General features: G+C 34.2%; 1 protein-coding gene across 11 annotated transcripts in view; it reads right to left on the bottom strand.

The window, feature by feature from the left end:
* LOC128230239 (myb-like protein X) overlaps positions 1–15109 on the bottom strand; it is a 71093-nt gene that overhangs the window by 54938 nt on the left and 1046 nt on the right. For 5 of the 11 annotated variants that reach the window (XM_052942335.1, XM_052942338.1, XM_052942339.1 and 2 more), the window contains exon 1: positions 4536–4680. The exons of 3 other annotated variants lie outside the window; for them this stretch is intronic. The gene's annotated coding sequence lies outside the window, so the exon portion shown is untranslated. Of the gene's footprint in view, positions 1–4535; positions 4681–8451; positions 8685–15109 lie in introns of those variants that run through there. 3 more of the 11 variants (XM_052942336.1, XM_052942342.1, XM_052942345.1) reach the window with 3 other exon arrangements.

The following is a 15109-nucleotide window of genomic DNA, read 5'->3' as shown; positions in this document are numbered from 1 at the left end:
CCAGTGACAAGATATATGCCAGTAAGTAAACAGACCAATGACAAGATATATGCCAGTAAGTAAACAGACCAATGACAAGATATAATATTATGCCAGTGAGTAAACAGACCAGTGACAAGATATATGCCAGTGAGTAAACAGACCAATGACAAGATATATGCCAGTAAGTAAACAGACCAATGACAAGATATATGCCAGTAAGTAAACAGACCATTGACAAGATAAATGCCGGTGAGTTAACAGACCAGTGACAAGATATATGCCATTCAGTAAACAGACCAACGACAAGATATATGCCAGTAAGGTAACAGACCAATGACAAGATATATGCCAGTAAGTAAACAGACCAATGACAAGATATATGCCAGTGAGTAAACAGACCAATGACAAGATATATGCCAGTAAGTAAACAGACCAATGACAAGATATATGCCAAAAAGTAAACAGACCAATGACAAGATATATGCCAGTAAGTAAACAGACCAATGACATGATATATGCCAGTAAGTAAACAGACCAATGACAAGATATATGCCAGTAAGTAAACAGACCAATGACAAGATATATGCCAGTGAGTTAACAGACCAATGACAAGATATATACCAGCGAGTAAACAGACCAGTGACAAGATATATGCCATTCAGTAAACAGACCAATGACATGATATATGCCAGTAAGTAAACAGACCAATGACAAGATATATGCCAGTGAGTTAACAGACCATTGACAAGATATATGCCAGTGAGTAAACAGACCAGCGACAAGATATATGCCATTCAGTAAACAGACCAACGACAAGATATATGCCAGTCAGTGAATAGACCAATTAGAAGATATATGCCATTCAGTAAACAGACCAGTGACAAGATATATGCCGGTGAGTAAACAGACCAATGACAAGATATATGCCAGTGAGTAAACAGATATACAACAAAATATATGCCATTCAGTAAACAGACAAATGACAAGATATATGCCAGTGAGTAAACAGACCATTGACAAGATATATGCCAGTGAGTAAACAGACCATTGACAAGATATATGGTAGTGAGTTAACAGACCATTGACAAGATATATGCCAGTGAGTAAACAGACCAGTGACAAGATATATGCCAGTGAGTAAACTGACCAATGACAAGATATATGCCAGTGAGTAAACAGACATACAACAAGATATATGCCATTCAGTAAACAGACCAATGACAAGATATATGCCAGTGAGTAAACAGACAATTGACAAGATATATGCCAGTGAGTAAACAGACCATTGACAAGATATATGCCAGTGAGTTAACAGACAAATGACAAGATATATGCCAGTCAGTGAAAAGACAAATTAGAAGATATATGCCAGTAAGTAAACAGACCAACAACAAAATATATGCCATTCAGTAAACAGACCAATGACAAGATATATGCCAGAGAGTAAATAGACAAACGACAAGATATATGCCAGTCAGTGAATAGACCAATGAGAAGATATATGCCAGTGAGTAAACAGACCAGCGACAAGATATATGCCAGTAAGTAAACAGACCAACGACAAGATATATGCCAGTCAGTGAATAGACCAATAGAAGATATATGCCATTCAGTTAACAGACCAGTGACAAGATATATGCCGGTGAGGTAACAGACCATTGACAAGATATATGCCAGTGAGTAAACAGACCAATGACAAGATATATGCCAGTGAGTAAACAGACCAACGACAAGATATATGCCATTCAGTAAACAGACAAATGACAAGATATATGCCAGTCAGTAAACAGACCATTGACAAGATATATGCCAGTGAGTTAACAGACCATTGACAAGATATATGCCAGTGTGTTAACAGACAAATGACAAGATATATGCCAGTGAGTAAACAGACCAATGACAAGATATATGCCAGTGAGTAAACAGACCAATGACAAGATATATGCCAGTGAGTTAACAGACCAATGACAAGATATATGCCAGTAAGTAAACAGACCAGTGACAAGATATATGCCAGTGAGTTAACAGACCAATGACAAGATATATGCAAGTGAGCAAACAGACCAATGACAAGATATATGCCAGTGAGTTAACAGACCATTGACAAGATATATGCCAGTGAGTAAACAGACCATTGACAAGATATATGCCAGTGAGTTAACAGACCATTGACAAGATATATGCCAGTGAGTAAACAGACCAGTGACAAGATATATGCCAGTCAGTAAACAGACCAATGACAAGATATATGCCAGTAAGTAAACAGACCAATGACAAGATATATGCCAGTAAGTAAACAGACCATTGACAAGATATATGCCAGTGAGTTAACAGACTATTGACAAGATATATGCCAGTGAGTAAACAGCCATATGACAAGATATATGCCGGTGAGTAAACAGACATATGACAAGATATATGCCAGTGAGTAAACAGACCAGTGACAAGATATATGCCAGTCAGTAAACAGACCAATGACAAGATATATGCCAGTAAGTAAACAGACCAATGACAAGATATATGCCAGTAAGTAAACAGACCATTGACAAGATATATGCCAGTGAGTAAACAGACATATGACAAGATATATGCCAGTGAGTAAACAGACATATGACAAGATATATGGCAGTGAGTAAACAGACATATGACAAGATATATGCCGGTGAGTTAACAGACCAGTGACAAGATATATGCAAGTGAGTAAACAGGTCAACCACACGATATATGCCAGTGAGTTAATTGTCCAATCACAATACAAGATCAATGACATTATACAGGACAAACCACATGACTGTGGAATACCCTCTAAAAGTTTTAGTGCCACATGAAATTAGCTACACCCTAGGCATGTTAGTCAGATAAAAACATTCCAGTGTCAATGGTCAATGTGATACAGCCATGATAATGACAATGATAAGAAACACATTGGGATCAGAAAGAAGTAATTCTAATTCACTGGGCTCAATCCCTCATTAATTGGGACATGTTTATATCCAAAACCTGTATAAACAGTTCTAGAAATACAGATGAAATGAAGTAGTAACTCTCAATGTTGTATCTTTTGAAGTGAAATTGAAATTGGATTAGACTTACTTGATATAAAGCATGTGACTTATAATGTTCTCTGTACATTATGCGAGCATTTTTGCCAAAAGTTTCAACATTGTATTGCAAAAAAAGCAAACATAACTAAGTCACTCGTGACCTTTGAGATATAAGAATGACCTTGACCTTGATATAACACGAATAATATGCCTCGTTTTTCCTTTTCTAGTGAAATTCCCAGGAAACAAAGGAACTATTACCTTTTTCCCATCTGTTAAAGGGATGGTGTGCCAAAAACTGTATTAATTGCATGAGATAATAGATAATTATCATGGTGTGGTCTTGACCTTCTACTAATGGTCCATATAATGATTGGGTTACCATTTCCCCCTATTTTTCATTTGAAATAGTTCCATACCACACGTTCAGTACAAGAAATCTGAAGTAGAAGAAGAATGTCTTGACATAAGGACATAAGGACCGATGAGGACAGTACAAGAGAATTATGTGTACCATATCGGAGAGTGTTTTCTTTGTTTTCAACAATACATTATAACCAGCATATCAGAACAGTAACCGAGTAGGCGGAACTTAACCATGCAGAAGCGTCAGATAAATTACAACAATATTTACTAATATACACATGCTTAATATCATACATGCCATATCCCCCGGAATTCCAACCCATCCCCTGGTCCCCCGCCAGGGTATCCATATCCCCTGGATTTTTTTATTGATTTTTTTAAACTTGCTTAAGGTTGACAGTGGAAAGCATCCATAATATTATGTGTGTGAAATTCCATGAAGGAACATGATAACTAAGTCCAAAAATTATTGTAATTAAAATGTATTTCTGTATTTATTCTTATATTATAAATATTCATATTGCGCAAAATTTCGCCACGAAAAGATCCCCTGGTGTAATTTCAAAATCTCCTGGAATTCAGTCCAAAATCCCCTGGGAAGCCTCTCACAAATATGGCATGTATGTAATATTATGACAATATGGTACAAGATAGTTAATACAACCCCAGCCCTCATGATTGAAATTATACTCGCACTACACTGTGACTCACATATAACTTCAATAACTGCATATAATTTCAATAACTCGGGTAGTGCAGAAACTATTACTTTAACCACACCTGATTCAGACTATGATTCACTTCTACGGAATAACTGATAAAATCTTTGATTGTTGTTCATATTTTTAGAACTCGGAGTACAACGAGCATTATCTAAGTATCACATTAACAAAATTCAACTTTTCCTGGGTTTTATTTTGAATTAAATTACCAATGACATAAAGCCTTACTTGAGAGGGTACTTCATAATTTCTAGTATGATTCATTTTTGTTGTTATGAAATTAAGAAGTACCCTCTCATTAGTAAAGCTTTTCCCGAACTGAATGCAAAGCCTAGAATTTTACATAATTAAAAATCAAATTAACAAGTATAAAACTGGTAACATGAATAAAATAAAATTAAATATACAACACAAATCTTACTAAAAAGTCTTTAAAATGATTTCAATTCCTGATAATCAGAAGACAAGAAGATCTTCTTCAGCTCTTGAATAAAATCCACTTGTTTAAGCCAGCATTCTTCACCTTACACTTTCACCAACACTATAAAATTTGAGTAGCTCGATTTTGCTTCTCTAAAACCAGACCTATCACAAAGATAAGAAATTTCCTCCCCTCCAAGATGCCATTCATATTTGAAGATTTCAGGAGAAATTGTTGATATTGCAATCTGTGTACATGCCTTGGAATTGGGGATGAAGATCATTATTTATGTTATGGGGATCTGGTCTGAGACTACACTGAACTCATGCAAGATTACACAAATAATTTATGAAAACCAGAAGAATTCTACAGGTTGAATGTCAGAGATCTCATGATTTTACATCATGCTTACATTCATAATACACCTCATGTACATTATGAGTCAGAATTGATTAATTAAATTGATTAAGTTCAATCAGGTTTGAAATATGTCTTAATGTTGATGAATGACAATTAAAGACCCACTCTTACTCTAAAGTTATAAAGCAGTAACATAATTTATAAAATTGTTTTAATTTACTGAAAAGGACGAAAAAAATATCAAAAACAATGGTTCTTTTGAAGGATACTGTGTTTAATAAATTGAAAGAAAGGTGCAGAAAACACAGTATTTCCACCTTATGAGAGATAGCTGATCTCTGTAAATCTTTTAGGTATATAACCCACCAGTCATTTAATATTTTAGCTTTTTCAGCTTTTAACCACACAACAACAATTTGGTTATCAGTATAAAATTGATATTTTCCATAATGCATTTTTTAGTTAGTTTAAGGTTTATCACTCAAAATTTATGTTTGTTAAATTAATTATAAATAGAGTATCACTTAAAGAATTATCTTTGGAATTTGTAAACAAGCATAATGTGCTCAATGGCAGGCAAACTGATTTCCTGAAATTATCAAAAAGTTTAAATACAATTTAATAGGTAATTTAAAGCAAATGAGTATTATTTACAAAATTGAAATACCATTAATGACTTTAGAGTCAGGATCACATATCACTTTCAATCTGTAAGAATTTAGATTACCAACTCTTCAACCCACAACTAAAGAGAAGCTAAGTATTTGAACTTCATTCCTGAACTATCTTACAAATTAAAATTTCAAATAGTATTCAAAGGTCAATTTACTGAATGAACTTCCAACTTATAACACTAAGCATTGTGATCAGGATGCCTTCACTGTTTATGTTCACCATGTTATAATCATTATGTAAATATGCGGACAGTTGCCAGCATTTAAGGGCTTTACAAGGCTTATCTGGTCACTCAAATTAAACACTGGACATCACCTTACCTCAGGAAATTAGAATGCACCAACAGAAAAACTATTGTATTCCTCAGCAAGGGCTGTATCTTTGGTGGGTTGAACCATGGATGAATTTGAAAACTCTTATATTCATATCAAGTCTGGTATACCTGTATCATCAAAATTGTTTACCGTCCCACAATAACTAAAAGTCAGTGGTAAAGCATCTGCTGTGAGTGTGGAAAGTCCTGGGTCCAATCCCCAACAGCTTCATACCGAAATACATTAAAATTGGTACCAGTGGCATAAGAGGGTAGTACTGGAAAATTTGAAGCATTCAGTACTGCTTGTCTTAAATTTAAGAAAGTTGTCTTATGTGTATCAGTGCTAAGTGGCGCTTAGCACTGGGCATGTAAGAGAATCAATGGGTCTACTTGTAAAGAGCTAGGGTATTGCGCCAGGACTCTAACAATATATCTAAACATGACTTGAAATTGCAGTCTCTTATAACTCATGTTACGGCATGCTATGTGTGTAAACACTTAATGCATTTAAAAAGGTACATTTTAATTTGCGTTGGCACACTGCAGGGTCAATTTAAGCCATAATACAGCCAATACCTTTAAAAACTATAGGCATTTAAGTAGGAGACATTCAATTGAAGCAGAAAACAAACTCTGACAGTATGACTGGAGGAGTGTCTCAGAACTCTGGGAAAAACACACCACCAGACAACAAACTCTGACAGTATGACTGAAAGAGTGAGCATTCTGGGAAAAACACACCACCAGACAACAAACTCTGACAGTATGACTGGAAGAGTAAGCATTCTGGGAAAAACACACCACCAGACAACAAACTCTGACAGTATGACTGAAAGAGTGTGCATTCTGGGAAAAACACACCACCAGACAACAAACTCTGACAGTATGACTGGAAGAGTGAGCATTCTGGGAAAAACACACCACCAGACAACAAACTCTGACAGTATGACTGGAAGAGTAAGCATTCTGGGAAAAACACACCACCAGTCAGCAAACAAAACGCTTAAAATATGAAAATAACAGTCTTTGTTTGATGCAGACTGTTTATTGACAGTATTCATATTTATGGTTATTTAGTTACTTGATGCTGGAGACTTGAAGTACAAGTGCATTTAGTGCCGCAACAGTACACTTGTGACTAGTGAAGGTCGACAGCATAGTCATGGCAATAGTTGTGAAATATATTTTGATAGCAAAAATATGCACAAAGTATAAGCAGCAATGTACTAAAGGAGTCAATTTCAATTTCAACCACAAATTAGTGCCCATTAGTAGTCTGAATGATATGTCCTCATATGATAATATCTATCACAAGATATACAAATTGCCATATAATATTCCATCTGCCTATGTCTCCAATGTTTCTCATCTTCAGCCATTGTGAGGGCATGGGCTTCATCTCACCGGTGTACCCCTCCAGGTGACAGTTGGAAATATATCACCTTCAATCTCCTAAGACAGGTTCCATGTCATATTACACAGTGGTTGTCACCTAAGCCTCTTCCTATTCTATTGTTCAACTTATTTGCAAGGTGAAAATGAACCACTACCTTATTATTATGCCAGATATCACAATGAAATTCTTTGCCAATAAACTGGTGTCTCAGTTTGTATGGCAGAAACAGGAGATTTTTAACAAAATGGTGTTATTTCTACATCATCTTTCAAAGATTTTACATACCTCCATATAATTATACTATCATTTTCCTTTTGCATAAAATTAATCTTGTTAAAGCTGCTGGAATTTGCTCAATAAGGTATTTCATGCATGCATAAATTATGAAGTACGAACACCCATGTTTATAAACAAGAGCACCACAAGAGTATGACAATGCTCATCTGTTGTTGTTTTTTGCAGAAAATAAAGGGGAATAATCTGAATATTATTTACATCAGAGTTGTGGCCCTTGATCCTTATATTGCATTTTATCTCTGGCAACATGTGTACCACGTTTCATTCAAATATCTTTAACAGTTTTTTGTTAATGCACAACAACAACAACTTAAAGCAGACTTTGCCAACATCAACAACACCTTTGCAGTTTTCAAGAAATTTTCGTTTAATATGAGTTTTAGCAAGGTTTGGGTATATTATTTGCAAAATATACACTTTCAGAGGTTTCTGACAGCCCTGAATTGCATGGCGAGTGCAAATACATTAATTTTACCTACATGCCAAGCCTGCCAAGATAAGGTTTATGTATTCCAAATGTTTACCACCGCAATTTTTACAGAAATTCAAAACTAGTGGAAATGAAATCATCTTATGAAATTCCAAATATAATATTATGCACGCACGATATATTTTCAGATATTAAAAAAATTAAATACATATTTTTATATATCTAATTATATTGAAACTCGGTTAAAGAAATGCTCAGACTATAATGTATAATACATTTTTAGCGTTTTTGCTTATCTAATGATTGAAGATAAACCATAAGAAGAAATCTTGTACAATGAGTCTTTGTTGAAAATTGTATGAACCTCATCTTTCTTATCATTATGTGTAACAAAACTCTCTCTTTATTTACCATCTGTTTTTAAAAAAATGAATTTGTTTACCTGAAATTGAATTAAACCCTGTCACAGGGCGCCTTTATCCAAACAAGTGTGAAAACAAAACCATTTAAACACTGGTTTTTAAACATCCATTCTTAAAACTAGAGCATTGAATAATTCAATTTTAAATTGGTATTATATTAATGCAATGAGGCAAAATGTCACGGCAATTCATCAGCATAAAGTTTACAAGCTTTTTAACGATATAGCATCCAAAATTTGCCTTTTGCGTGACATGAAATCCTTAAAGCATAACAGCGAGAAGAACCTGGTTAATACGTTTCTACCTTTTACCTAATTTCATAATACATTAAACTTTGTATAAAAAATTAATAATGTTAAATTTGTCAAGTTTGTTTACATCAATGCTACATTCGGTAACATTGCGTGCATGCATTTTAAATAGCTGATGATAAAAACAAGTATATAATAGACGTTTAAAGGCCTTTACATATTTTGTAACGTAGGACACATGCAATCATACTGTACATGCAAATTAAAGATAATTTGGTGTTCAACTAAGAATAAAAGTTCTGAGCTTGTAGGAAAAGGCCATAACCTTCTATTTTGTGTATAAAAAATATTTATGAAGGAAAAGGTTGGGCAAATTATTGAAAAAAAATGAAATAAAACTGAGTAGTATTGTCGAAAATCGATCATTTAAGACTGAGGTCGCCAATAATCCAATTATTTTCTATGATCAATTATGAGTTCAAACAGATTTTCAATCTATACTTAGGCCAAAAAAAATAATTGTTTGTTTCGGGTAACCTTCCCAAAATTTCTAGGTAGGGTAGGTAGGGTTTTTTTGTTTTGTTTTTTTTCAAAATCTGTCGTAAGTTCAGAGTGTTTTCTTGCACATGGCAGTCTTTCCTACATTACTGACATTGCCTGACTTTGTTTTATCATATAAACAATAATTCTGATTAAAATCTGAATTTATCCGCCCTTCGTAACTCTCTATTCGCTAACGAATATTTTTTTTGCTCAGTAACGGAAAAAAATAGTTAGGGTCGGCGCATTTTTATAGGTAGGGTCGGGTTACCCGAAACAGACATTTTTTTTTTTTAGGCCTAAGTAGTGTTGCTAATCTAGTCTTATTAACACCGTCAAACTGTGGACATCAGGCTGTCTTACAAATTTTTGGGCTGTTATAGGGTCCCATTCCCCTAGCTAAGAAATATACCTTTTTCCACAAGGTTTGGTTAATTCCTCCCCATAATCACAAAAAATGTAACCTTAGTAATAATGCTTGCAGGTCAAATGAAATAAAAAAACAACATTTATTACTGACACTACATTGTGTATTGCGTTTTGATACATGTATGTTACTTCATTTTGCATTTTAAAAAATGCTGCCTCGTTTTTCGTCAACTTGCAAAATTCCCTTGTTAGCAAAAATAACGCTAGTTTCCCCTGTCTCAGGGCCGCCGCCGCATTCTCGGAATGTAGAAAGACAGCTCTGGTGGAATTAAATCATTTGGACAACAAAAATGTCATGCTCTCAACATCAGGAATTACCAGCAAAATGATCATTATTATTATACTTACCTAATCTGTCAAAATTGTCTTGCAGATTTGTTATTATGTGTGACAGTGATATATAGTTGCAAGAAATAAGATGTTTCAAAAATCAACTGTTTAACATGAGTGATGAAAATGTACTCAAATATACATCATGTTCAGTCCGTCTGGTACAAGAAAACAAGGTTAAACGGCTAAAAAGACATGATAATGATTTTCATTAACAAACTTGATAACCGGAGCGTGCAACCGACAGCAAATTGTTAGTATATGGACTGTGAAATTAATATTCCCCTTCACGTACTGATGTCAAAATCTTCATATTGAAGTTTATTGACTGTAAAATTGTAAACAAGTTAGGTTCAGCTTTGCCTTTGCAGTCATGTTAACATATTAGACATCCTTCTGTAGAATACATTAGGAAAAAAAAAACAAATTCTTGGCCTCATTAAGCAGTAAATTTATAATGAATATAGCTTCTATTCACATACATTAAAATGTGATCTAAGGCTGCCACTATCAACAAATGTTGAATATAGAGATTTTTAGATAGATATTAAACAGGATAACATCTTAGTTATCAAAAAATTCATCAGCCCATCAGTAAACATCATCAGCTCCAAAACCCTACCACCAGTTTCAGACCATTTTCTGCTTTTATCAAACATGTGGATCTGTTTGTAGGAAATATCAGAACTTCATAGAGACAAGTCTTTGTAAGGCCAAGGCAATTTTACATATTTTTCAGAAATGAGATGTAAATTCAGTAGCTCTTATATATACCAATTACATGACCTCATACATAGTCATCTTTGTGCAAAACCTCAGTAAGGTCATATAGAAATAGAAGTAGCAGATGTCTTCCTTTGTAGAGCAGTTTATTTGTATTAAGATTATCAGAATTTAGGTAAGATTTAAAACCAGTTGTGCAGCCAACAGTTCTTGGTTCTCCAGCGAGACAAAAATGTTTGATTCACGACAAATTAAATGATTGCCTTGTTGTTTGGCATTTTTAAAAGATTCCACTAGAAGTAATAGTTTGAACATTTCATGTAAAATCTATGTGCAGATTAAGATAGGAAAAGGAAGCGGCTTTCTTAGTCATTAAGATTTCAACAGAATATCTTCTACCTGACTTAGATCATTACATGATTTTACCATGCGTGGAACCAAATAATGACATCATGCTAGTCAAGTTGTATCTTCGTTATTTTAAACTGTAAAGCGAGGTTACTTTCCGAAAACCCCATCGCCCACGGGGCGAGGGCTATAAGACAAGATCTCATTGGCTCAAAATGAAGGTAATAATCTTATAATGGAAAGAACCAAGGAACTATTTGCTGTGTCCTTGGCCAGGAATGATTGCCCTACACCTGGGATGGTTCAGAGGTAAATTCAGGTGAAAACATTCTTCATTCACTCCTGCCTGATATGCCTACAGACAATTATAGAGGTTACTGCTGACTTTTCAGAATGTTACTGCTTTGTCATTTATCCATTTCTTAATTCTGCTTGCAATATGATTTCCAGCCATACAAATACTGCATGTATATAACACACTTTACAAGACAAAAGTACAAAACTTTTAATTCTCTGCTAAATAACTAAACATACAAAATGTTTAGCATTCCACAATGTACATCCATTACTGATTCTTAAAACACAAGTAGCTAAATGTTAAATCCTCAGAGTGGAAATAAAAATGAATAAACCTGCTTATTAGACAAAACACAAAATAACAATGTTGACATAATGATACTGGCAATTAAACTCTATGAACTAGCTTACATTTCTGATATTCTCATTCAGTCAATTAGTTTGACTATCAAATAATTGCCCATCAATTTTTGGTATCATTGAAACCATAAACATAACTGTAAGATCAATGAAAAGGTTACCAAATCATTACATTCCCCTGATAAACATTTAGGCTCTCGAAATGAAAGGTCAATCATCATCTTTAAAAACAGTCAGTAACAGAATCTGATGTTATGTACAAAATGTCAGCAATGTTAATGACATAAACAGAGGGGCTTTTCTAGAAGAGTTAAATCTAGACTGAAATGTATGTGCATCTGTATATTGTTTATATAGAACACTATCCCTGAATAAAACAAAGTGAGATAAATATTCCAATGAGAAAGATAATTACCTTCTTTATACAAATATAATCCAAACCTTGGTTTGACTTCACAAAAAGTACCCAACTATCTAAAAACTTTCTCATAAAATTTCAATTTTCTACATAAAATCTTGTAAAATTTGCATTAAATTTCCTCTCCATCAATCAAACCTGACTTGAGGTCAAATTCTTCTGTCTACCCTAAACTTTAGAGGGGACTTATCAAATTACGCACTTTTACAACATCACAATTTATAATAGCATTCCTGAACAACACAATATTGGCAAGCAAAATTTAAATTCTATTTTTATCAAACTTTCTTGTTTAAATGGTCTTGGACAATGTGTTTCATATTTAACAACATCTGTTCATCTACTTATCCATTGAAAATATGCTTAGGACAAATTTTTAACTTACTAATATAGTTATAACTCCTTGTGTTGAAAATCTAAATGAACTTGTTTAATCATAATGTCTTATTTTTTATCTAGGCTGCAGATACATGTTAAATAATTATCATGGGGTTATATGCCCAGTAGGAAACACAATAACTGTTCCACTTGGGATAAATTGTACTATAATAAATTAAATAAATAACTCATTTTTGACAAAAGTTTAAATGTGGGCCAAACCACTGTGAAACAAATAGTGACATTTCATTAATAAAAATCCTTGCAAGCTGTTTTTAAAACTATTTTTGGCGAAACAACATGTACTATGAGATGATATCAATAATACATGAAGAAAATTCTGACAGGCTATATTGAAAACTATTTTTTATGGTTTTTTTAATAACTCTACTGAGAATTGACTTTCAAAGATACAATGATAAATTAAATGAATATGTTTGTTCTCTTTCCTTTCTTGAAACAATTTTAAGTTGATCGGTTAGCAAGTATTGTAATGTACCAAGCACTACAATGCATTTACTGAGGCTGAAACACCCTAACTGATATTCACTACAGTGCTCCAGCCAGGATTTGAAAAGGGCAGGGTGGAGTTTTGAAAAGGGCAAGCTACATGAGTCGTGTAGGGGCGATTGGGGGTGGTGGTGGGAGGGGTCAATCTTTGTCACAAGGTTGTTTTTTTAGGGGGGGGGGGGGTCTGCCCCTAGAATTTGTTTTGTTAACATACTCAATTTAAATCATTTTTCATGATTTTCAGACTTATACAAAATGGTGTTGTTGTTTTTTCTCTAAAATTAGAAGGGTGTGTTTTAATATCAAAATTAAAATTTGTCTTTTCGTCTGTGGTAGTATGATTGTACTTGTCTGGAGACTTCCTTAGTGCAATGTCACATATTTCTCCTAATAATTATGTAAAATGAAGAAAAAAACAAACACAGTAAAACATTTGAAGCAATCAAATAAATAGATACAAAAAAAAAGGTATATGTTGGAGACGAATCTTAGTTTGGTACGATCGCGATTGGGTACGAATGTTACATTCAGCCTGGCTGTTATTTGATTGTCTTTGGTAAAATAATGTTTAACATGCTGATGTTTTAGAATAAAATGACAATAAAAATCACTTCCCTGGTTTAAAAAATCACTTATAAAACAGAGCATTGATAAAATAACTCCGAAAAATGTTCCGACAAAATGGCGGTTTCGGCGAATTTTGACAAGATCGTGGACATGGTAAATAAATGCTACATAAAACATCAACATATTTTTGTGGGTAACAAAGAAATTTTTATCATGAATATTTTAGAAATTAACTTTCACAACTATTTCTGAAAAGGTGATGTATTTGATTGTGTCAGCGCCACCTTTCATATGTTTACAAATCGGCAGTGACCGTCTGCTTCAAATCAACAATTTTTAATTAAAATGGCGAGTATCATCAGTACAATACAATTAACAATTATTTTTAAAGATTTGTGCTTGACAACTCTTCACCATCCCTTCACATTTTCTATCGCATTTTATGAACTTTCATGATTGAATGAACGAGTTCTCAATGTATATTCTGATTGGCTGACATTAAATAGCCCCGCCTCCTGCCGATGTTCCCGTATTTGGCTCTTCCTAATTATTGGATTAGAAGATGACCAATTATGAATACACAGGTCGTCTGCTCACTACACAAATACACAATAGCTGTCATATGACTTGGACAAGGCACATGGGAAGATGAAAGGGCAGTACGGCATATTTTAAGCAGACAATGGGGGCATGGTGACACCTAGCGGGATCACTATTATCATAAGTATTACGTAATTTGTCTAAATTATGACAGCGGATTAAGGGCTGCTGCTCTTTCATAATGATTTCAATAGTAAAAAGGGCACTAACGGAATAATTGGCCCTAATAGAGTATTTGTGAAAAGGGCACTACTCAAAAAAAGGGCAGGGCGGTAAGAAAAGGGGCACGGGCGCTGCGCCATTGAAAAACGGGCTAGCTGGAGCACTGCACTATTCAGAATCAGATGCTTTTTACACGCATTAGAAAAAACCTCCAATTTGGCCCTATTCAGCATGCAGGCTCGATAAAAATATAATTATGCAACGATATTTGTTGGCAGGATTCAGGTAGAAAATAAATGAGTAATCATAGCTAAAGAACTACACAATACAGGTTTTAAAGTGCCGATTTGAACCTGTTCAAACCAGGTTTATAGGTCCGTGATGTCGCACAATTGTAAAAAAAATAAAAAAAATGGTGGCTCTTAAAGTCCTGACTCTGGCTTCCATATCTTTCAAAGGCGCTTCCATTTCTTTCAACGTCGCTATTTTTTACATTTATTAATACTTTAGTCGAGTATTCAGTACATGTACTGTAGTCAATGTTGAGGGGGGTACTCTATAAGGATCATTGGGCATTGTTTATTGACCTGCAGTGATGCCGTCGATTGGCGTCGAAGAAATTCTCAATAAATAAGTTATTATCAATACCAAATAGAAAAGTACAGTATAAGTTTAAAGCAAAAAAAATATGGCGAGCGTACACTTCTGGAATGTCTGTGAGAAATGGCGCCTTTTACTATAAGGGATGCAACTGTTTGTACAAGT

This window comes from Mya arenaria, chromosome 4 (assembly GCF_026914265.1).
Source record: "Mya arenaria isolate MELC-2E11 chromosome 4, ASM2691426v1".
Classification (NCBI taxonomy): Eukaryota; Metazoa; Mollusca; class Bivalvia; order Myida; family Myidae; genus Mya; species Mya arenaria.
This window is presented reverse-complemented; position numbering and strand designations above follow the sequence as displayed.